We start from the raw sequence: 23,040 nt of genomic DNA, 5'->3' as shown, positions 1-23,040 counted from the left end.
ATATAAATAGAGTATTATCAGCTACTCAGTCATCAACTGGTTTGAGGCGTAACGGGTAATGCTCAAGTTTGAGTGCTCGCAGTAGTGGGTTCAAACCTCTAAGGATATTTCTTTTCTTTTTTTTTTAATTGAAAATAAATATTTTTTTTGAAAGTGAGATATTTTGAGGGTTGTAAATGTCAGGCCTAAACAAATGAACCTTTTTTAAAATCAGAAACAAAGTTGCATGGCATTATTTTTCATTGATTGATCATTAATTTCATATAAATAGACTATTATCAGCTCTTCAGTTATCTACTGGTTTGTGGCGTAACGGGTAATACCCAAGTTTGAGTGCTCAAAGTAGCGGGTTCCAACCTTTAGGGATATTGCTTTTTTTTTTCTTATTGAAAATAAATATTTTTTTTGAAAATTAGATATTTTTTAGGGTTGTGAATGTCAGGCCTAAACAAATGGATCTTTTTTAGAATCAGAAACAAAGTTGCATGGCATTATTTTTCACTGATTGATCATTCATTTCATATAAAAAGACTATTATGAGCTCTTCAGTCATCTACTGGTTTGTGGCGTAACGGGTAATGCTCAGGTTTGAGTGCTCTGAGTAGTGGGTCGAACCTCTAGGGATATTTTTTTTCTTTTTTTTTTTAAATTGAAAATAAATATGGTTTTTTAAAAGTGAGATATTTTGAGGGTTGTAAATGTCAGGCCTGAACAAGTGGACATTTTTTAAAATCAGAAACAAAGTTGCATGCCATTTTTTTTCATTGATTGATCATTCATTTCATATAAATAGACTATTATCAGCTACTCAGTCATCTACTGGTTTGTGGCGTAACGGATAATGCTCAAGTTTGTGTGCTCGCAGTAGTGGGTTCGAACCTCTAGGGATATTTCTTTTCTTTTTTTTTTTAATTGAAAATAAATATTTTTTTTGAAAGTGAGATATTTAGAGGGTTGTAAATGTCAGGCCTAAACAAATGAACCTTTTTTAAAATCAGAAACAAAGTTGCATGGCATTATTTTTCATTGATTGATCATTAATTTCATATAAATAGACTATTATTAGCTCTTCAGTTATCTACTGGTTTGTGGCGTAACGGGTAATACCCAGGTTTGAGTGCTCTCAGTAGCGGGTTCCAACCTCAAGGTATATTGCTTTTTTTTTTCTTATTGAAAATAAATATTTTTTTTTGAAAGTGAGATATTTTGAGGGTTGTAAATGTCAGGCCTAAACAAGTGGACATTTTTTTCAATCAGAAACAAAGTTGCATGGCATTATTTTTCATTGATTGATCATTCATTTCATATAAATAGACTGTTATCAGCTCTTCAGTCATCTACTGGTTTGTGGGGTAACCGGTAGTGCTCAGGTTTGAGTTCTCGCAGTAGTGGGTTCGAACCTCTACGAATATTTTTTTCTTTTTTTTTTAATTGAAAATAAATATTGTTTTTGAAAGTGAGATATTTTGAGGGTTGTAAATGTCAGGCCTAAACAAGTGGACCTTTTTTAAAATCAGAAACAAAGTTGCATGGCATTATTTTTCATTGATTAATCATTCATTTCATATAAATAGACTATTATCAGCTCCTCAGTCATCTACTGGTTTGTGGGCTCTCGGTAGTGGGTTCGAACCTCTAGGGATTTTTTTTTTTAAATTGAAAATTATATTGTTTTTGAAAGTGAGATATTTTGAGGGTTGTAAATATCAGGCCTAAACAAGTGGACCTTTTTTAAAATCAGAAACAAAGTTGCATGGCATTATTTTTCATTGATTTATTATTGATTTCATATAAATAGAGTATTATCAGCTCTTCAGCCATCTACTGGTTTGTGGCGTAACGGGTAATGCTCAAGTTTGAGTGCTCTCACTAGTGGGTTCGAACCTCTACGGATATTTTGTTTCTTTTTTTTTTTAATTGAAATTAAATATTGTTTTTGAAAGTGAGATATTTTGAGGGTTGTAAATGTCAGGCCTAAACAAGTGAACCTTTTTAAAAATCAGAAACAAAGTTGCATGGCATTATTTTTCATTGATTGATCATTAATTTCATATAAATAGACTATTATCAGCTATTCAGTTATCTACTGGTTTGTGGCGTAACGGGTAATACCCAGGTTTGAGTGCTCTCAGTAGAGGGTTCCAACCTCTAGGGATATTGCTTTTTTTTTCTTATTGAAAATAAATATTTTTTTTAAAATGAGATATTTTTTAGGGTTGTGAATATCAGGCCTAAACAAATGGATCTTTTTTAGAATCAGAAACAAAGTCGCATGGCATTATTTTTCATTGATTGATCATTCATTTCATATAAATAAACTATTATCAGCTCTTCAGTCATCTACTAGTTTGTGGCGTAACGGGTAATGCTCAGGTTTGAGTTCTCGCAGTAGTGGGTCGAACCTCTACCAATATTTTTTTCTTTTTTCTAAAATTGAAAATAAATATGTTTTTTGAAAATGAGATATTTTGAGGGTTGTAAATGTCAGGCCTAAACAAATGAACCTTTTTTAAAAATCAGAAACAAAGTTGCATGGCATTATTTTTCATTGATTTATTATTTATTTCATAAAAATAGAGTATTATCAGCTCTTCAGTCATCTACTGGTTTGTGGCATAACGGGTAATGCTCAAGTCTGAGTGCTTTCACTAGTGGGTTCGAACCTCTACGGATATTTTGTTTCTTTTTTTTTTTATTGAAAATAATATTGTTTTTGAAAGTGAGATATTTTGAGGGTTGTAAATGTCAGGCCTAAACAAATGAACCTTTTTTTAAAATCAGAAACAAAGTTGCATGGCATTATTTTTCATTGATTGATCATTAATTTCATATAAATATACTATTATCAGATCTTCAGTTATCTACTGGTTTGTGGCGTACCGGGTAATACCCAGGTTTGAGTTCTCTCAGTAGCGGGTTCCAACCTGTAAGGATATTTTTTTTATTTGAAAATAAATATTTTTTTTTGAAAGTGAGATATTTTGAGGGTTGTAAATGTCAGGCCTAAACAAGTGGACATTTTTTTCAATCAGAAACAAAGTTGCATGGCATTATTTTTCATTGATTGATCATTCATTTCATATAAATAGACTGTTATCAGCTCTTCAGTCATCTACTGGTTTGTGGGGTAACCGGTAGTGCTCAGGTTTGAGTTCTCGCAGTAGTGGGTTCGAACCTCTACGAATATTTTTTTCTTTTTTTTTTAATTGAAAATAAATATTGTTTTTGAAAGTGAGATATTTTGAGGGTTGTAAATGTCAGGCCTAAACAAGTGGACCTTTTTTAAAATCAGAAACAAAGTTGCATGGCATTATTTTTCATTGATTAATCATTCATTTCATATAAATAGACTATTATCAGCTCCTCAGTCATCTACTGGTTTGTGGGCTCTCGGTAGTGGGTTCGAACCTCTAGGAATTTTTTTTTTAAAATTGAAAATTATATTGTTTTTGAAAGTGAGATATTTTGAGGGTTGTAAATATCAGGCCTAAACAAGTGGACCTTTTTTAAAATCAGAAACAAAGTTGCATGGCATTATTTTTCATTGATTTATTATTGATTTCATATAAATAGAGTATTATCAGCTCTTCAGCCATCTACTGGTTTGTGGCGAAACGGGTAATGCTCAAGTTTGAGTGCTCTCACTAGTGGGTTCGAACCTCTACGGATATTTCGTTTCTTTTTTTTTTTAATTGAAATTAAATATTGTTTTTGAAAGTGAGATATTTTGAGGGTTGTAAATGTCAGGCCTAAACAAGTGAACCTTTTTAAAAATCAGAAACAAAGTTGCATGGCATTATTTTTCATTGATTGATCATTAATTTCATATAAATAGACTATTATCAGCTATTCAGTTATCTACTGGTTTGTGGCGTAACGGGTAATACCCAGGTTTGAGTGCTCTCAGTAGAGGGTTCCAACCTCTAGGGATATTGCTTTTTTTTTCTTATTGAAAATAAATATTTTTTTTTTAAATGAGATATTTTTTAGGGTTGTGAATATCAGTCCTAAACAAATGGATCTTTTTTAGAATCAGAAACAAAGTTGCATGGCATTATTTTTCATTGATTGATCATTCATTTCATATAAATAAACTATTATCAGCTCTTCAGTCATCTACTAGTTTGTGGCGTAACGGGTAATGCTCAGGTTTGAGTTCCCGCAGTAGTGGGTCGAACCTCTACCAATATTTTTTTCTTTTTTTTTAAAATTGAAAATAAATATGTTTTTTGAAAATGAGATATTTTGAGGGTTGTAAATGTCAGGCCTAAACAAATGAACCTTTTTTAAAAATCAGAAACAAAGTTGCATGGCATTATTTTTCATTGATTTATTATTTATTTCATAAAAATAGAGTATTATCAGCTCTTCAGTCATCTACTGGTTTGTGGCATAACGGGTAATGCTCAAGTCTGAGTGCTTTCACTAGTGGGTTCGAACCTCTACGGATATTTTGTTTCTTTTTTTTTTTATTGAAAATAATATTGTTTTTGAAAGTGAGATATTTTGAGGGTTGTAAATGTCAGGCCTAAACAAATGAACCTTTTTTTAAAATCAGAAACAAAGTTGCATGGCATTATTTTTCATTGATTGATCATTAATTTCATATAAATATACTATTATCAGATCTTCAGTTATCTACTGGTTTGTGGCGTACCGGGTAATACCCAGGTTTGAGTTCTCTCAGTAGCGGGTTCCAACCTGTAAGGATATTTTTTTTATTTGAAAATAAATATTGTTTTTGAAAGTGAGATATTTTGAGGGTTGTAAATGTCAGGCCTAAACAAGTGAACATTTTTTTCAATCAGAAACAAAGTTGCATGGCATTATTTTTCATTGATTGATCATTCATTTCATATAAATAGAGTATTATCAGCTACTCAGTCATCTACTGGTTTGAGGCGTAACGGGTAATGCTCAAGTTTGAGTGCTCGCAGTAGTGGGTTCGAACCTCTAGGGATATTTCTTTTCTTTTTTTTTAAATTGAAAATAAATATTTTTTTTGAAAGTGAGATATTTTGAGGGTTGTAAATGTTAGGCCTAAACAAATGAACCTTTTTTAAAATCAGAAACAAAGTTGCATGGCATTATTTTTCATTGATTGATCATTATTTTCATATAAATAGACTATTATCAGCTCTTCAGTTATCTACTGGTTTGTGGCGTAACGGGTAATACCCAAGTTTGAGTGCTCAAAGTAGCGGGTTCCAACCTCTAGGGATATTGCTTTTTTTTTTCTTATTGAAAATAAATATTTTTTTTGAAAATGAGATATTTTTTAGGGTTGTGAATGTCAGGCCTAAACAAATGGATCTTTTTTAGAATCAGAAACAAAGTTGCATGGCATTATTTTTCATTGATTGATCATTCATTTCATATAAATAAACTATTATGAGCTCTTCAGTCATCTACTGGTTTGTGGCGTAACGGGTAATGCTCAGGTTTGAGTGCTCTGAGTAGTGGGTCGAACCTCTTGGGATATTTTTTTTCTTTTTTTTTTAAAATTCAAAATAAATATGGTTTTTTAAAAGTGAGATATTTTGAGGGTTGTAAATGTCAGGCCTGAACAAGTGGACATTTTTTTAAATCAGAAACAAAGTTGCATGGCATTTTTTTTCATTGATTGATCATTCATTTCATATAAATAGACTATTATCCGCTACTCAGTCATCTACTGGTTTGTGGCGTAACGGATAATGCTCAAGTTTGTGTGCTCGCAGTAGTGGGTTCGAACCTCTAGGGATATTTCTTTTCTTTTTTTTTTAATTGAAAATAAATATTTTTTTTGAAAGTGAGATATTTTGAGGGTTGTAAATGTCAGGCCTAAACAAATGAACCTTTTTTTAAAATCAGAAACAAAGTTGCATGGCATTATTTTTCATTGATTGATCATTAATTTCATATAAATAGACTATTATTAGCTCTTCAGTTATCTACTGGTTTGTGGCGTAACGGGTAATACCCAGGTTTGAGTGCACTCAGTAGCGGGTTCCAACCTCTAGGGATATTGCTTTTTTTTTGTTATTGAAAATAAATATTTTTTGGGAAAATGAGATATTTTTTAGGGTTGTGAATGTCAGGCCTAACCAAATGGATCTTTTTTAAAATCAGAAACAAAGTTGCATGGCATTATTTTTCTGTGATTGATCATTCATTTCATATAAATAGACTATTAACAGCTCTTCAGTCATCTACTGGTTTGTGGCGAAACGGGTAATGCTCAAGTTTGAGTGCTCTCACTAGTGGGTTCGAACCTCTACGGATATTTTGTTTCTATTTTTTTTTAATTTAAAATAAATATTGTTTTTGAAAGTGAGATATTTTGAGGGTTGTAAATGTCATGCCTAAACAAGTGAACATTTTTTTCAATCAGAAACAAAGTTGCATGGCATTATTTTTCATTTATTGATCATTCATTTCATATAAATAGAGTATTATCAGCTACTCAGTCATCAACTGGTTTGAGGCGTAACGGGTAATGCTCAAGTTTGAGTGCTCGCAGTAGTGGGTTCAAACCTCTAAGGATATTTCTTTTCTTTTTTTTTTAATTGAAAATAAATATTTTTTTTGAAAGTGAGATATTTTGAGGGTTGTAAATGTCAGGCCTAAACAAATGAACCTTTTTTAAAATCAGAAACAAAGTTGCATGGCATTATTTTTCATTGATTGATCATTAATTTCATATAAATAGACTATTATCAGCTCTTCAGTTATCTACAGGTTTGTGGCATAACGGGTAATACCCAAGTTTGAGTGCTCAAAGTAGCGGGTTCCAACCTTTAGGGATATTGGTTTTTTTTTCTTATTGAAAATAAATATTTTTTTTGAAAATTAGATATTTTTTAGGGTTGTGAATGTCAGGCCTAAACAAATGGATCTTTTTTAGAATCAGAAACAAAGTTGCATGGCATTATTTTTCACTGATTGATCATTCATTTCATATAAAAAAACTATTATGAGCTCTTCAGTCATCTACTGGTTTGTGGCGTAACGGGTAATGCTCAGGTTTGAGTGCTCTGAGAAGTGGGTCGAACCTCTAGGGATATTTTTTTTCTTTTTTTTTTAAATTGAAAATAAATATGGTTTTTTAAAAGTGAGATATTTTGAGGGTTGTAAATGTCAGGCCTGAACAAGTGGACATTTTTTAAAATCAGAAACAAAGTTGCATGCCATTTTTTTTCATTGATTGATCATTCATTTCATATAAATAGACTATTATCAGCTACTCAGTCATCTACTGGTTTGTGGCGTAACGGATAATGCTCAAGTTTGTGTGCTCGCAGTAGTGGGTTCGAACCTCTAGGGATATTTCTTTTCTTTTTTTTTTTAATTGAAAATAAATATTTTTTTTGAAAGTGAGATATTTAGAGGGTTGTAAATGTCAGGCCTAAACAAATGAACCTTTTTTAAAATCAGAAACAAAGTTGCATGGCATTATTTTTCATTGATTGATCATTAATTTCATATAAATAGACTATTATTAGCTGTTCAGTTATCTACTGGTTTGTGGCGTAACGGGTAATACCCAGGTTTGAGTGCTCTCATTAGCGGGTTCCAACCTCAAGGTATATTGCTTTTTTTTTTCTTATTGAAAATAAATATTTTTTTTTGAAAATGAGATATTTTTTAGGGTTGTGAATGTCAGGCCTAAACAAATGGATCTTTTTTAAAATCAGAAACAAAGTTGCATGGCATTATTTTTCATTGATTGATCATTCATTTCATATAAATAAACTATTATCAGCCCTTCAGTCTTCTACTGGTTTGTGGCGTAACGGGTAATGCTCAGGTTTGAGTGCTCTGAGTAGTGGGTCGAACCTCTACGGATATTTTGTTTCTTTTTTTTCAATTGAAAATAAATATGGTTTTTTAAAAGTGAGATATTTTGAGGGTTGTAAATGTCAGGCCTAAACAAGTGAACATTTTTTTAAATCAGAAACAAAGTTGCATGGAATTATTTTTCATTGATTGATCATTCATTTCATATATATAGACTATTATCAGCTCCTCAGTCATCTACTGCTTTGTGGCGTAACGGGTAATGCTCAAGTTTGAGTGCTCTCACTAGTGGGTTCGAACCTCTACGGATATTTTGTTTCTTTTTTTTTATTTTATTTAAAATAAATATTGTTTTTGAAAGTGAGATATTTTGAGGGTTGTAAATGTCAGGCCTAAACAAATGAACCTTTTTTTAAAATCAGAAACAAAGTTGCATGGCATTATTTTTCATTGATTGATCATTAATTTCATATAAATAGACTATTATTAGCTCTTCAGTTATCTACTGGTTTGTGGCGTAACGGGTAATACCCAGGTTTGAGTGCTCTCAGTAGCGGGTTCCAACCTCAAGGTATATTGCTTTTTTTTTTCTTATTGAAAATAAATATTTTTTTTTGAAAATGAGATATTTTTTTAGGGTTGTGAATGTCAGGCCTAAACAAATGGATCTTTTTTGAAATCAGAAACAAAGTTGCATGGCATTATTTTTCATTGATTGATCATTCATTTCATATAAATAAACTATTATCAGCCCTTCAGTCTTCTACTGGTTTGTGGCGTAACGGGTAATGCTCAGGTTTGAGTGCTCTGAGTAGTGGGTCGAACCTCTACGGATATTTTGTTTCTTTTTTTTCAATTGAAAATAAATATGGTTTTTTAAAAGTGAGATATTTTGAGGGTTGTAAATGTCAGGCCTAAACAAGTGAACATTTTTTTAAATCAGAAACAAAGTTGCATGGAATTATTTTTCATTGATTGATCATTCATTTCATATATATAGACTATTATACGCTCCTCAGTCATCTACTGCTTTGTGGCGTAACGGGTAATGCTCAAGTTTGAGTGCTCTCACTAGTGGGTTCGAACCTCTACGGATATTTTGTTTCTTTTTTTTATTTTATTTAAAATAAATATTGTTTTTGAAAGTGAGATATTTTGAGGGTTGTAAATGTCAGGCCTAAACAAGTGAACCTTTTTTAAAATCAGAAACAAAGTTGCATGGCATTATTTTTCTGTGATTGATCATTCATTTCATATAAATAGACTATTATCAGCTCTTCAGTCATCTACTGGTTTGTGGCGTAACGGGTAAACAAGTGAACATTTTTTTCAATCAGAAACAAAGTTGCATGGCATTATTTTTCATTGATTGATCATTCATTTAATATAAATAGAGTATTATCAGCTACTCAGTCATCAACTGGTTTGAGGCGTAACGGGTAATGCTCAAGTTTGAGTGCTCGCAGTAGTGGGTTCGAACCTGTAGGGATATTTCTTTTCTTTTTTTTTTAATTGAAAATAAATATTTTGTTTGAAAGTGAGATATTTTGAGGGTTGTAAATGTCAGGCCTAAACAAATGAACCTTTTTTAAAATCAGAAACAAAGTTGCATGGCATTATTTTTCATTGATTGATCATTAATTTCATATAAATAGACTATTATCAGCTCTTCAGTTATCTACTGGTTTGTGGCGTAACGGGTAATACCCAGGTTTGAGTGCTCTCAGTAGAGGGTTCCAACCTCTAGGGATATTGCTTTTTTTTTCTTATTGAAAATAAATATTTTTTTTTAAAATGAGATATTTTGAGGGTTGTGAATATCAGGCCTAAACAAATGGATCTTTTTTAGAATCAGAATCAAAGTTGCATGGCATTATTTTTCATTGATTGATCATTCATTTCATATAAATAAACTATTATCAGCTCTTCAGTCATCTACTAGTTTGTGGCGTAACGGGTAATGCTCAGGTTTGAGTTCTCGCAGTAGTGGGTCGAACCTCTACGAATATTTTTTCCTTTTTTTTTAAATTGAAAATAAATATGTTTTTTTAAAAGTGAGATATTTTGAGGGTTGTAAATGTCAGGCATAAACAAGTGGACATTTTTTAAAATCAGAAACAAAGTTGCATGGCATTATTTTTCATTGATTGATCATTCATTTCATATAAATAGACTATTATCAGCTACTCAGTGATCTACTGGTTTGTGGCGTAACGGATAATGCTCAAGTTTGAGTGCTCGCAGTAGTGGGTTCGAACCTCTAGGGATATTTCTTTTTCTTTTTTTGTTAATTGAAAATAAATATTTTTTTTGAAAATGAGATATTTTGAGGGTTGTAAATGTCAGGCCTAAACAAATGAACCTTTTTTAAAAATCAGAAACAAAGTTGCATGGCATTATTTTTCATTGATTTATTATTTATTTCATAAAAATAGAGTATTATCAGCTCTTCAGTCATCTACTGGTTTGTGGCGTAACGGGTAATGCTCAAGTCTGAGTGCTTTCACTAGTGGGTTCGAACCTCTACGGATATTTTGTTTCTTTTTTTTTTTATTGAAAATAATATTGTTTTTGAAAGTGAGATATTTTGAGGGTTGTAAATGTCAGGCCTAAACAAATGAACCTTTTTTTAAAATCAGAAACAAAGTTGCATGGCATTATTTTTCATTGATTGATCATTAATTTCATATAAATATACTATTATCATATCTTCAGTTATCTACTGGTTTGTGGCGTACCGGGTAATACCCAGGTTGGAGTTCTCTCAGTAGCGGGTTCCAACCTGTAAGGATATTTTTTTAATTTGAAAATAAATATTGTTTTTGAAAGTGAGATATTTTGAGGGTTGTAAATGTCAGGCCTAAACAAGTGGACATTTTTTAAAATCAGAAACAAAGTTGCATGGCATTATTTTTCATTGATTGATCATTCATTTCATATAAATAGACTATTATCAGCTACTCAGTGATCCACTGGTTTGTGGCGTAACGGATAATGCTCAAGTTTGAGTGCTCGTAGTAGTGGGTTCGAACCTCTAGGATATTTCTTTTCTTTTTTTTGTTAATTGAAAATAAATATTTTTTTTGAAAATGAGATATTTTGAGGGTTGTAAATGTCAGGCCTAAACAAATGAACCTTTTTTTAAAATCAGAAACAAAGTTGCATGGCATTATTTTTCATTGATTTATTATTTATTTCATATAAATAGAGTATTATCAGCTCTTCAGTCATCTACTGGTTTGTGGCGTAACGGGTAATGCTCAAGTTTGAATGCTTTCACTAGTGGGTTCGAACCTCTACGGATTTTTCGTTTCTTTTTTTTTTTATTGAAAATAATATAGTTTTTGAAAGTGAGATATTTTGAGGGTTGTAGATGTCAGGCCCAAACAAGTGAACCCTTTTTAAAATCAGAAACAAAGTTGCATGGCATTATTTTTCATTGATTGATCATTAATTTCATATAAATAGACTATTATCAGATCTTCAGTTATCTACTGGTTTGTGGCGTAACGGGTAATACCCAGGTTTGAGTTCTCTCAGTAGCGGGTTCCAACCTGTAAGGATATTTTTTTTTATTTGAAAATAATATTGTTTTTGAAAGTGAGATATTTTGAGGCTTGTAAATGTAAGGCCTAAACAAATGGATCTTTTTTAGAATCAGAAACAAAGTTGCATGGCATTATTTTTCATTGATTGATCATTCATTTCATATAAATAAACTATTATCAGCTCTTCAGTCATCTACTAGTTTGTGGCGTAACGGATAATGCTCAGGTTTGAGTGCTCTGAGTAGTGGGTCAAACCTCTAGGGATATTTTTTTTTCTTTTTTTTTAAATTGAAAATAAATATGTTTTTTTAAAAGTGAGATATTTTGAGGGTTGTAAATGTCAGGCATAAACAAGTGGACATTTTTTAAAATCAGAAACAAAGTTGCATGGCATTATTTTTCATTGATTGATCATTCATTTCATATAAATAGACTATTATCAGCTACTCAGTGATCTACTGGTTTGTGGCGTAACGGATAATGATCAAGATTGAGTGCTCGCAGTAGTGGGTTCGAACCTCTAGGGATATTTCTTTTCTTTTTTTTTTGAAAGTGAGATATTTTGAGGGTTGTAAATGTCAGGCCTAAACAAATGAACCTTTTTTTAAAATCAGAAACAAAGTTGCATGGCATTATTTTTCATTGATTTATTATTTATTTCATATAAATAGAGTATTATCAGCTCTTCAGTCATCTACTGGTTTGTGGCGTAACGGGTAATGCTCAAGTCTGAGTGCTTTCACTAGTGGGTGTGAACCTCTAGGGATATTTTGTTTCTTTTTTTTTTATTGAAAATATTATTGTTTTTGAAAGTGAGATATTTTGAGGGTTGTAAATGTCAGGCCTAAACAAGTGAACCTTTTTTAAAATCAGAAACAAATTTGCATGGCATTATTTTTCATTGATTGATCATTAATTTCATATAAATATACTATTATCAGATCTTCAGTTATCTACTGGTTTGTGGCGTAACGGGTAATACCCATGTTTGAGTTCTCTCAGTAGCGGGTTCCAACCTGTAAGGATATTTTTTTTTATTTGAAAATAAATATTGTTTTTGAAAGTGAGATATTTTGAGGGTTGTAAATGTCAGGCCTAAACAAGTGAACATTTTTTTCAATCAGAAACAAAGTTGCATGGCATTATTTTTCATTGATTGATCATTCATTTCATATAAATAGAGTATAATCAGCTACTCAGTCATCTACTGGTTTGAGGCGTAACGGGTAATGCTCAAGTTTGAGTGCTCGCAGTAGTGGTTTCGAACCTCTAGGGATATTTCTTTTCTTTTTTTTTTAATTGAAAATAAATATTTTTTTTGAAAGTGAGATATTTTGAGGGTTGTAAATGTCAGGCCTAAACAAATGAACCTTTTTTAGAATCAGAAACAAAGTTGCATGGCATTATTTTTCATTGATTAATCATTCATTTCATATAAATAAACTATTATGAGCTCTTCAGTCATCTACTGGTTTGTGGCGTAACGGGTAATGCTCAGGTTTGAGTGCTCTGAGTAGTGGGTCGAACCTCTAGGTATATTTTTTTCTTTTTTTTTTAAATTGAAAATAAATATGGTTTTTTAAAAGTGAGATATTTTGAGGGTTGTAAATGTCAGGCCTGAACAAGTGGAAATTTTTTTAAATCAGAAACAAAGTTGCATGGCATTATTTTTCATTGATTGATCATTCATTTCATATAAATAGACTATTATCAGCTATTCAGTCATCTACTGGTTTGTGGCGTAACGGATAATGCTCAAGTTTGAGTGCTCGCAGTAGTGTGTTCGAACCTCTAGGGATATTTCTTTTCTTTTTTTTTTAATTGAAAATAAATATTTTTTTTGAAAGTGAGATATTTTGAGGGTTTTAAATGTCAGGCCTAAACAAATGAAACTTTTTTTAAAATCAGAAACAAAGTTGCATGGCATTATTTTTCATTGATTGATCATTAATTTCATATAAATAGACTATTATCAGCTCTTCAGTTATCTACTGGTTTGTGGCGTGTAACGGGTAATACCCAGGTTTGAGTGCTCTCGGTAGCGGGTTCCAACCTCTAGGGATATTGCTTTTTTTTGCTTATTGAAAATAAATATTTTTTTTGAAAATTAGATATTTTTTAGGGTTGTGAATGCCAGGCCTAAACAAATGGATCTTTTTTAGAATCAGAATCAAAGTTGCATGGCATTATTATTGGGGCAGAGCTAATAATGAAAATAGAGCCCAGAATTGCACTTATACTTATACTTATTACCATACATAATCACCTATGATATTTATGATATTTGTTCAAAATTCAACTATCCAGATGCGAATTCAAAAGTTTAGGTAGAGTTTTCTACTTTAAAAACTCGACTTCGTATATGCCTAAGGCCCAGCCCGGCGGCGGAATTAGTCTAAGTTTCGAAATCAGTCTGGAAATCGGCATCTTTGCAAATGTTCTATATTTGATCTATTTCACTCTCCATTAACCCCATACAAAAATCATCGGAGACAAATTATCTGTTCAAAACATGTTTATTCAGGGACGGTGCGGCCATACACACCAACTACCATCCATAAATGTTTATTCATAACATATTACAATACAATATCTTGCATGAATCGGACATTTCGCTACCAATGTAGCAACATTGATTAACAAAATCAAAATTCAACAGTGTGGCGTGTTGACCGCGAATTACTAACAATACCATCTTTCCCACTAAAGTGAGATATTTTGAGGGTTGTAAATGTCAGGCCTAAACAAGTGGACCTTTTTTAAAATCAGAAACAAAGTTGCGTGACATTATTTTTCATTGATTGATTGATCATTCATTTCATATAAATAGACTATTATCAGCTCCTCAGTCATCTACTGGCTTGTGGCGTAACGGATAATGCTCAGGTTTGAGTGCTCTCAGTAGTGGGTTCGAACCTCTAGGGATTTTTTTTTTAATTGAAAATAAATATTGTTTTTGAAAGTGAGATATTTTGAGGGTTGTAAATGTCAGGCCTAAACAAGTGGACATTTCATGTCAGGCCTAAACAAATGAACCTTTTTTTAAAATCAGAAACAAAGTTGCATGGCATTATTTTTCATTGATTTATTATTTATTTCATATAAATAGACTATTATCAGCTCTTCAGTTATCTACTGGTTTGTGGCGTAACGGGTAATTCCCAGGTTTGAGTGCTCTCAGTAGCGGGTTCCAACCTCTAGGTATATTGCTTTTTTTTTCTTATTGAAAATAAATATTTTTTTTGAAAATGAGATATTTTTTAGGGTTGTGAATGTCAGGCCTAAACAAATGGATCTTTTTTAAAATCAGAAACAAAGTTGCATGGCATTATTTTTCATTGATTGATCATTCATTTCATATAAATAGACTATTATCAGCTCTTCAGTCATCTACTGGTTTGTGGCGTAACGGGTAATGCTCAGGTTTGAGTGCTCTGAGTAGTGGGTCGAACCTTTAGGGATATTTTTTTTTATTTTTTTTTTAAATTGAAAATAAATATGGTTTTTTAAAAGTGAGATATTTTGAGGGTTGTAAATGTCAGGCCTAAACAAGTGGACATTTTTTAAAATCAGAAACAAAGTTGCATGGCATTATTTTTCATTGATTGATCATTCATTTCATATAAATAGACTATTATCAGCTCTTCAGTCATCTACTGGTTTGTGGCGTAACGGGTAATGCTCAGGTTTGAGTGCTCTGAGTAGTGGGTCGAACCTTTAGAGATATTTTTTTTAATTTTTTTTTTAAATTGAAAATAAATATCGTTTTTTGAAAGTGAGATATTTTGAGGGTTGTAAATGTCAGGCCTAAACAAGTGGACATTTTTTAAAATCAGAAACAAAGTTGCATGGCATTATTTTTCATTGATTGATCATTCATTTCATATAAATAGACTATTATCAGCTACTCAGTGATCTACTGGTTTGTGGCGTAACGGATAATGCTCAAGTTTGAGTGCTCGTAGTAGTGGGTTCGAACCTCTAGGGATATTTCTTTTCTTTTTTTTGTTAATTGAAAATAAATATTTTTTTTGAAAATGAGATATTTTGAGGGTTGTAAATGTCAGGCCTAAACAAATGAACCTTTTTTTAAAATCAGAAACAAAGTTGCATGGCATTATTTTTCATTGATTTATTATTTATTTCATATAAATAGAGTATTATCAGCTCTTCAGTCATCTACTGGTTTGTGGCGTAACGGGTAATGCTCAAGTTTGAATGCTTTCACTAGTGGGTTCGAACCTCTACGGACTTTTCGTTTCTTTTTTTTTTTATTGAAAATAATATAGTTTTTGAAAGTGAGATATTTTGAGGGTTGTAAATGTCAGGCCTAAACAAGTGGACATTTTTTAAAATCAAAAACAAAGTTGCATGGCATTATTTTTCATTGATTGATCATTCATTTCATATAAATAGACTATTATCAGCTCTTCAGTCATCTACTGGTTTGTGGCGTAATGGGTAATGCTAAGGTTTGAGTGCTCTGAGTAGTGGGTCGAACCTTTAGAGATATTTTTTTTAATTTTTTTTTTAAATTGAAAATAAATATGGTTTTTTGAAAGTGAGATATTTTGAGGGTTGTAAATGTCAGGCCTAAACAAGTGGACATTTCATGTCAGGCCTAAACAAATGAACCTTTTTTTAAAATCAGAAACAAAGTTGCATGGCATTATTTTTCATTGATTTATTATTTATTTCATATAAATAGACTATTATCAGCTCTTCAGTTATCTACTGGTTTGTGGCGTAACGGGTAATTCCCAGGTTTGAGTGCTCTCAGTAGCGGGTTCCAACCTCTAGGTATATTGCTTTTTTTTTCTTATTGAAAATAAATATTTTTTTTGAAAATGAGATATTTTTTAGGGTTGTGAATGTCAGGCCTAAACAAATGGATCTTTTTTAAAATCAGAAACAAAGTTGCATGGCATTATTTTTCATTGATTGATCATTCATTTCATATAAATAGACTATTATCAGCTCTTCAGTCATCTACTGGTTTGTGGCGTAACGGGTAATGCTCAGGTTTGAGTGCTCTGAGTAGTGGGTCGAGCCTTTAGGGATATTTTTTTTTATTTTTTTTTAAAATTGAAAATAAATATGGTTTTTTAAAAGTGAGATATTTTGAGGGTTGTAAATGTCAGGCCTAAACAAGTGGACATTTTTTAAAATCAAAAACAAAGTTGCATGGCATTATTTTTCATTGATTGATCATTCATTTCATATAAATAGACTATTATCAGCTCTTCAGTCATCTACTGGTTTGTGGCGTAACGGGTAATGCTAAGGTTTGAGTTCTCTGAGTAGTGGGTAGAACCTTTAGAGATATTTTTTTAATTTTTTTTTTAAATTGAAAATAAATATGGTTTTTTGAAAGTGAGATATTTTGAGGGTTGTAAATGTCAGGCCTAAACAAGTGGACATTTCATGTCAGGCCTAAACAAATGAACCTTTTTTTAAAATCAGAAACAAAGTTGCATGGCATTATTTTTCATTGATTGATCATTCATTTCATATAAATAGACTATTATCAGCTTTTCAGTCATCTACTGGTTTGTGGCGTAACGGGTAATGCTCAGGTTTGAGTGCTCTGAGTAGTGGGTCGAACCTTTAGGGATATTTTTTTTAATTTTTTTTTAAAATTGAAAATAAATATGGTTTTTTAAAAGTGAGATATTTTGAGGGTTGTAAATGTCAGGCCTAAACAAGTGGACATTTTTTAAAATCAGAAACAAAGTTGCATGGCATTATTTTTCATTGATTGATCATTCATTTCATATAAATAGACTATTATCAGCTCTTCAGTCATCTACTGGTTTGTGGCGTAACGGGTAATGCTCAGGTTTGAGTGCTCTGAGTAGTGGGTCGAACCTTTAAAGATATTTTTTTAAATTTTTTTTTAAAATTGAAAATAAATATGGTTTTTTGAAAGTGAGATATTTTGAGGGTTGTAAATGTCAGGCCAAAACAAGTGGACATTTTTTAAAATCAGAAACAAAGTTGCATGGCATTATTTTTCATTGATTGATCATTTATTTCATATAAATAGACTATTATCAGCTACTCAGTGATCTACTGGTTTGTGGCGTAACGGATAATGCTCAAGTTTGAGTGCTCGTAGTAGTGGGTTCGAACCTCTAGGGATATTTCTTTTCTTTTTTTTGTTAATTGAAAATAAATATTTTTTTTGAAAATGAGATATTTTGAGGGTTGTAAATGTCAGGCCTAAACAAATGAACCTTTTTTTAAAATCAGAAACAAAGTTGCATGGCATTATTTTTCATTGATTTATTATTTATTTCATATAAATAGAGTATTATCAGCTCTTCAGTCATCTACTGGTTTGTGGCGTAACGGGTAATGCTCAAGTTTGAATGCTTTCACTAGTGGGTTCGAACCTCTACGGATTTTTCGTTTCTTTTTTTTTTATTGAAAATAATATAGTTTTTGAAAGTGAGATATTTTGAGGGTTGTAGATGTCAGGCCCAAACAAGTGAACCCTTTTTAAAATCAGAAACAAAGTTGCATGGCATTATTTTTCATTGATTGATCATTAATTTCATATAAATAGACTATTATCAGATCTTCAGTTATCTACTGGTTTGTGGCGTAACGGGTAATACCCAGGTTTGAGTTCTCTCAGTAGCGGGTTCCAACCTGTAAGGATATTTTTTTTTATTTGAAAATAATATTGTTTTTGAAAGTGAGATATTTTGAGGCTTGTAAATGTAAGGCCTAAACAAATGGATCTTTTTTAGAATCAGAAACAAAGTTGCATGGCATTATTTTTCATTGATTGATCATTCATTTCATATAAATAAACTATTATCAGCTCTTCAGTCATCTACTAGTTTGTGGCGTAACGGGTAATGCTCAGGTTTGAGTGCTCTGAGTAGTGGGTCGAACCTCTAGGGATATTTATTTTTCTTTTTTTTTAAATTGAAAATAAATATGTTTTTTTAAAAGTGAGATATTTTGAGGGTTGTAAATGTCAGGCATAAACAAGTGGACATTTTTTAAAATCAGAAACAAAGTTGCATGGCATTATTTTTCATTGATTGATCATTCATTTCATATAAATAGACTATTATCAGCTACTCAGTGATCTACTGGTTTGTGGCGTAACGGATAATGATCAAGTTTGAGTGCTCGCAGTAGTGGGTTCGAACCTCTAGGGATATTTCTTTTCTTTTTTTTTTTGAAAGTGAGATATTTTGAGGGTTGTAAATGTCAGGCCTAAACAAATGAACCTTTTTTTTAAAATCAGAAACAAAGTTGCATGGCATTATTTTTCATTGATTTATTATTTATTTCATATAAATAGAGTATTATCAGCTCTTCAGTCATCTACTGGTTTGTGGCGTAACGGGTAATGCTCAAGTCTGAGTGCTTTCACTAGTGGGTTTGAACCTCTAGGGATATTTTGTTTCTTTTTTTTTATTGAAAATAATATTGTTTTTGAAAGTGAGATATTTTGAGGGTTGTAAATGTCAGGCCTAAACAAGTGAACCTTTTTTAAAATCAGAAACAAATTTGCATGGCATTATTTTTCATTGATTGATCATTAATTTCATATAAATATACTATTATCAGATCTTCAGTTATCTACTGGTTTGTGGCGGAACGGGTAATACCCATGTTTGAGTTCTCTCAGTAGCGGGTTCCAACCTGTAAGGATATTTTTTTTTATTTGAAAATAAATATTGTTTTTGAAAGTGAGATATTTTGAGGGTTGTAAATGTCAGGCCTAAACAAGTGAACATTTTTTTCAATCAGAAACAAAGTTGCATGGCATTATTTTTCATTGATTGATCATTCATTTCATATAAATAGAGTATAATCAGCTACTCAGTCATCTACTGGTTTGAGGCGTAACGGGTAATGCTCAAGTTTGAGTGCTCGCAGTAGTGGTTTCGAACCACTAGGGATATTTCTTTTCTTTTTTTTTTAATTGAAAATAAATATTTTTTTTGAAAGTGAGATATTTTGAGGGTTGTAAATGTCAGGCCTAAACAAATGAACCTTTTTTAGAATCAGAAACAAAGTTGCATGGCATTATTTTTCATTGATTAATCATTCATTTCATATAAATAAACTATTATGAGCTCTTCAGTCATCTACTGGTTTGTGGCGTAACGGGTAATGCTCAGGTTTGAGTGCTCTGAGTAGGGGGTCGAACCTCTAGGGATATTTTTTTTCTTTTTTTTTAAAATTGAAAATAAATATGGTTTTTTAAAAGTGAGATATTTTGAGGGTTGTAAATGTCAGGCCTGAACAAGTGGAAATTTTTTAAAATCAGAAACAAAGTTGCATGGCACTATTTTTCATTGATTGATCATTCATTTCATATAAATAGACTATTATCAGCTATTCAGTCATCTACTGGTTTGTGGCGTAACGGATAATGCTCAAGTTTGAGTGCTCGCAGTAGTGTGTTCGAACCTCTAGGGATATTTCTTTTCTTTTTTTTTTAATTGAAAATAAATATTTTTTTTGAAAGTGAGATATTTTGAGGGTTTTAAATGTCAGGCCTAAACAAATGAAACTTTTTTTAAAATCAGAAACAAAGTTGCATGGCATTATTTTTCATTGATTGATCATTAATTTCATATAAATAGACTATTATCAGCTCTTCAGTTATCTACTGGTTTGTGGCGTGTAACGGGTAATACCCAGGTTTGAGTGCTCTCAGTAGAGGGTTCCAACCTCTAGGGATATTGCTTTTTTTTTCTTATTGAAAATAAATATTTTTTTTAAAAATGAGATATTTTTTTGGGTTGTGAATGTCAGGCCTAAACAAATGAACCTTTTTTTAAAATCAGAAACAAAGTTGCATGGCATTATTTTTCATTGATTTATTATTTATTTCATATAAATAGAGTATTATCAGCTCTTCAGTCATCTACTGGTTTGTGGCGTAACGGGTAATGCTCAAGTCTGAGTGCTTTCACTAGTGGGTTTGAACCTCTAGGGATATTTTGTTTCTTTTTTTTTTATTGAAAATAATATTGTTTTTGAAAGTGAGATATTTTGAAGGTTGTAAATGTCAGGCCTAAACAAGTGAACCTTTTTTAAAATCAGAAACAAATTTGCATGGCATTATTTTTCATTGATTGATCATTAATTTCATATAAATATACTATTATCAGATCTTCAGTTATCTACTGGTTTGTGGCGTAACGTGCAATACCCATGTTTGAGTTCTCTCAGTAGCGGGTTCCAACCTGTAAGGATATTTTTTTTTATTTGAAAATAAATATTGTTTTTGAAAGTGAGATATTTTGAGGGTTGTAAATGTCAGGCCTAAACAAGTGAACATTTTTTTCAATCAGAAACAAAGTTGCATGGCATTATTTTTCATTGATTGATCATTCATTTCATATAAATAGAGTATAATCAGCTACTCAGTCATCTACTGGTTTGAGGCGTAACGGGTAATGCTCAAGTTTGAGTGCTCGCAGTAGTGGTTTCGAACCACTAGGGATATTTCTTTTCTTTTTTTTTTAATTGAAAATAAATATTTTTTTTGAAAGTGAGATATTTTGAGGGTTGTAAATGTCAGGCCTAAACAAATGAACCTTTTTTAGAATCAGAAACAAAGTTGCATGGCATTATTTTTCATTGATTAATCATTCATTTCATATAAATAAACTATTATGAGCTCTTCAGTCATCTACTGGTTTGTGGCGTAACGGGTAATGCTCAGGTTTGAGTGCTCTGAGTAGTGGGTCGAACCTCTAGGGATATTTTTTTTCTTTTTTTTTTAAATTGAAAATAAATATGGTTTTTTAAAAGTGAGATATTTTGAGGGTTGTAAATGTCAGGCCTGAACAAGTGGAAATTTTTTTAAATCAGAAACAAAGTTGCATGGCATTATTTTTCATTGATTGATCATTCATTTCATATAAATAGACTATTATCAGCTATTCAGTCATCTACTGGTTTGTGGCGTAACGGATAATGCTCAAGTTTGAGTGCTCGCAGTAGTGTGTTCGAACCTCTAGGGATATTTCTTTTCTTTTTTTTTTAATTGAAAATAAATATTTTTTTTGAAAGTGAGATATTTTGAGGGTTTTAAATGTCAGGCCTAAACAAATGAAACTTTTTTTAAAATCAGAAACAAAGTTGCATGGCATTATTTTTCATTGATTGATCATTAATTTCATATAAATAGACTATTATCAGCTCTTCAGTTATCTACTGGTTTGTGGCGTGTAACGGGTAATACCCAGGTTTGAGTGCTCTCAGTAGCGGGTTCCAACCTCTAGGGATATTGCTTTTTTTTGCTTATTGAAAATAAATATTTTTTTTGAAAATGAGATATTTTTTAGGGTTGTGAATGCCAGGCCTAAACAAATGGATCTTTTTTAGAATCAGAATCAAAGTTGCATGGCATTATTATTGGGGCAGAGCTAATAATGAAAATAGAGCCCAGAATTACACTTATACTTATACTTATTACCATACATAATCACCTATGATATTTATGATATTTGTTCAAAATTCAACTATCCAGATGCGAATTCAAAAGTTTAGGTAGAGTTTTCTACTTTAAAAACTCGACTTCGTATATGCCTAAGGCCCAGCCGGGCGGCGGAATTAGTCTAAGTTTCGAAATCAGTCTGGAAATCGGCATCTTTGCAAATGTTCTATATTTGATCTATTTCACTCTCCATTAACCCCATACAAAAATCATCGGAGACAAATTATCTGTTCAAAACATGTTTATTCTGGGACGGTGCGGCGATACACACCAACTACCATCCATAAATGTTTATTCATAACATATTACAATACAATATCTTGCATGAATCGGACATTTCGCTACCAATGTAGCAACATTGATTAACAAAATCAAAATTCAACAGTGTGGCGTGTTGACCGCGAATTACTAACAATACCATCTTTCCCACTAAAGTGAGATATTTTGAGGGTTGTAAATGTCAGGCCTAAACAAGTGGACCTTTTTTAAAATCAGAAACAAAGTTGCGTGACATTATTTTTCATTGATTGATTGATCATTCATTTCATATAAATAGACTATTATCAGCTCCTCAGTCATCTACTGGCGTGTGGCGTAACGGATAATGCTCAGGTTTGAGTGCTCTCAGTAGTGGGTTCGAACCTCTAGGGATTTTTTTTTTAATTGAAAATAAATATTGTTTTTGAAAGTGAGATATTTTGAGGGTTGTAAACATCAGGCCTAAACAAGTGGACTTTTTTTAAAATCAGAAACAAAGTTGCATGGCATTATTTTTCATTGATTTATTATTTATTTCATATAAATAGACTATTATCAGCTCTTCAGTTATCTACTGGTTTGTGGCGTAACGGGTAATTCCCAGGTTTGAGTGCTCTCAGTAGCGGGTTCCAACCTCTAGGTATATTGCTTTTTTTCTCTTATTGAAAATAAATATTTTTTTTGAAAATGAGATATTTTTTAGGGTTGTGAATGTCAGGCCTAAACAAATGGATCTTTTTTAAAATCAGAAACAAAGTTGCATGGCATTATTTTTCATTGATTGATCATTCATTTCATATAAATAGACTATTATCAGCTCTTCAGTCATCTACTGGTTTGTGGCGTAACGGGTAATGCTCAGGTTTGAGTGCTCTGAGTAGTGGGTCGAACCTTTAGGGATATTTTTTTTTATTTTTTTTTAAATTTGAAAATAAATATGTTTTTTTAAAAGTGAGATATTTTGAGGGTTGTAAA

This window comes from Antedon mediterranea, chromosome 3 (assembly GCF_964355755.1).
Source record: "Antedon mediterranea chromosome 3, ecAntMedi1.1, whole genome shotgun sequence".
Lineage (NCBI taxonomy): Eukaryota > Metazoa > Echinodermata > Crinoidea > Comatulida > Antedonidae > Antedon > Antedon mediterranea.
Note: the sequence above shows the minus strand (reverse complement) of the source record.